This window comes from Orycteropus afer, unplaced genomic scaffold (genome assembly GCF_000298275.1).
Source record: "Orycteropus afer afer isolate SDZICR_OR568_19922 unplaced genomic scaffold, OryAfe1.0 scaffold00038, whole genome shotgun sequence".
Classification (NCBI taxonomy): Eukaryota; Metazoa; Chordata; class Mammalia; order Tubulidentata; family Orycteropodidae; genus Orycteropus; species Orycteropus afer.
Genome location: NW_006921625.1, coordinates 12918051 through 12920973, shown reverse-complemented (window position 1 = coordinate 12920973; position 2923 = coordinate 12918051).

Genomic DNA, 2923 nt, shown 5'->3' with positions numbered 1-2923 from the left:
GGGGGCAATCTGTTTCCGTAAAGATTTACAGCCTTGGAAACCCAATGGGGGTCACTATGAGTCTAAATCAACTCGATGGCAGTGACTTTTGGCTTTACAATAGATCAAAGCCTGGAGTTGGACACTTAATACTGAACTTGGAGATAGAAAATGGTAGGAAGTTAGTCCTTGCTGCATATCAGAGAGGCACGATAGCGGTTAAATCCCAATCTCTCTACAGAATAAGTTTTTATCAAGTAAAGAAAGATGAGGTAGCCCTCCTGCTGACATGAAAAGTAAAAATATTGCTCTATTTACCAGAAGCTGAAGATCCAATTCTGCTGTCTCTGATTGACAGTGTGACCTTGGATATGAACCCCTTACCTGTCACACACCGCAGACTCTGTGGGTAGGACAGCATCATTGTGCTTTTATTCACCAGCTGCCTTCCACAAAGTAGGCTGAGCCAGGAGCCAAGTACAAAGCTGAGCTGGGTCAAAAGGGCATCCGCGTTCATAGTCGGAGTCTGTTCTCCGGATAACGTGGTCTATTTCGGGAAACAGAGATGTGACTAACAAAGTTGGTCCTTCAGAAAACACAGAGAAAGAGTTCTAGTCATGTTAGGGCAAAGAGAAGGGTGAGTAGGTCACATGCTATACTATATGGCCAGTTCTCTGAGCCCATTCTATCTTCTCCCCCGATTCACCAAGGAAGAGAGAGCATGCACAGCCATCTTGTTGTACGTTAAAGTTGAGTTGTCAGCCCCCTTTGGCACACCTGCTCAATAGACCTGTTGAACCGCTCTGTACCAACGCATCCGTTACACACATCCCGCTCCTGTCTTCAGATGCCAATGTGGTAACACAAGTAACCGAGGGCCTTGTTATTTGGAGGCAGAGAGGTCCTGGCTTGCTGCTGCTCTCCCGACCTAGCTCATCCAGCCTTCCCACGGCGCCTGGATGGGAGATCAGGGCTACGAGTCATACAAACTACCCTGCGATTTTTATCAATTAATTCATTCTGAAGGCATTCTCCCCATTGCTTGGGAAATTGGTTAAAATTGGCTATTCAAAACCAGAAAACATTAACAATGTGGAAAACAATCCTGGTAAAAGTGAAAATCCCCAAATACTAAATTTATCTTAATGTGTACTTCAAGTTAATTCTTGTCTCAAGTGATAATGTATCATAGGAGATTTTTCCCCAAATGAGAAAACTGTGTAGGTGTGTATATGTGTATAGTATAAGGAACCCTGGTGGTGCAGAGGTTAAGTGCAGAGCTGCTAACCAGTAGATGGGCAGTTTGAACCACCAGCTCCTCCATGGGAGAAAGATGAGGCAGTCTGCTTCCTTAAAGATTTACAGCCTTGGAAACCCTATGGGGGCAGCTGTATTCTATAGAGTCGCTATGAGTCAGAAATTGACTTGACCAGCGAAGGAGGGATGTTTGTATGGGGGTATATATGTGCATGTGTGTTTTATGGTCTGAAGGAGAGCTCTCTGATATTAACTGATGTTAACACAGGAATGGGAGATCTGGTGGCATAGTGCCTAAGGCATTTGACTGCTCACCAGAAGGCTGGTGGTTCAAACCCACTAGCCACTCCTTGGAAGGAAGATTGGCCAATCTACTTCTGTAGAGATATCTCCTTGGGAACCCAAGGAGAGGTCGCTATGAGTCGAATTGAGTCGATGGCAGTGTGTTTGGTTTGAACACAAGAATGTAGATTGATTATTAGCCCTGAAATTGGCCTGAAAGATCACCCAACTTCAACTCTTGCATTTGACAGGTCAGGAGACTAGAGCCCAGAGTAATTGGTGACTCATAAGGCCCCAGAGCTTCTAAGTGGCAGTGTCCAGAGAAGCTCAGGTTGACTGTTTTTAGTATTTTCAAAGGTCACCATAACTGATGTAGAATGTTCATGGCATAGGTTTTGTTTTATACTGTTTTCTTCCTGACAGTGTTCTTTCTCCCATTAGAATTTTACAAGTACAGCAAATCTCTGCTTTACTGGAGATTGACAGGATCCCTGGGATGCAGGCCTTTAGTATAAAAATCAGGAAAGTGTGGACAAAATAGGATGAGTTGGTCACCCTGGTTACAGAGTTTGCAGCTATTCACCTGGATGCTTTTGTAATTTGTTTCCTGGTGACCTGTGAGTTCTGGCCCAAACTATGCTCAGTGGAATAGGTGACTCTGTTCTATGGTGAAGAAAAGACTAACTGTGACTCTGTCTGGATTGTGAGTGTCCAAATTCTGTTCACCCTAACCCGATCCTGTCTGTCCTTCCTGGCTTGACTCCTGCCCATGTCCTTTGCCACCCTTCCTGACCACTCCTGTCTCTAACATATCGCTCATTAATAGGATTGGTTTCTGTCCAACTCCTCTCACCATATGCTGTCCAGCACCGTTGGTTGTCATTCCATGTGGGAAGGTTTTATTTTGCCCTTGAGGTGAGATAAGATATTGCAAGGCTCTTAAGGGCGGGAGGGCAGCTCTTTGTGTCCTGGGCAGTTATGATTAAGGACCAGGGACCAGATTGGCAGGCGTAGAGGCCTGGTTCTCTGCCACTTCCTTAGCTGGGTCATCTGGGAAAGTCTGTAACAGTCTCTTGATTTCTCAGTTTACCAGCAGCCATCAAGTCAATTCCAACTCATGGCGATCTCTTATGTGTCCCAGTAGAACTGTACTCTGTAGGTGTTTTTTTTTTTTTTTTTTAAAGATCTATTTTATTGTGTTTTCAGTGAAAGTTTACACCATTGGTTAGGTTCTTATTTGACAATTTCTGTACACTTTGTTCAGTGATATTAGTTACATTTTTTATAATTAGTCAATGTTCTTTTTTTTTTATTATTACATTCTGTTTGTCCCATTTCTGGTACTCTAGTTTCCCTGCCCCCTTATCTTCTCATCCTTCTTATAGAGTATTTTTGATCTTTTGGT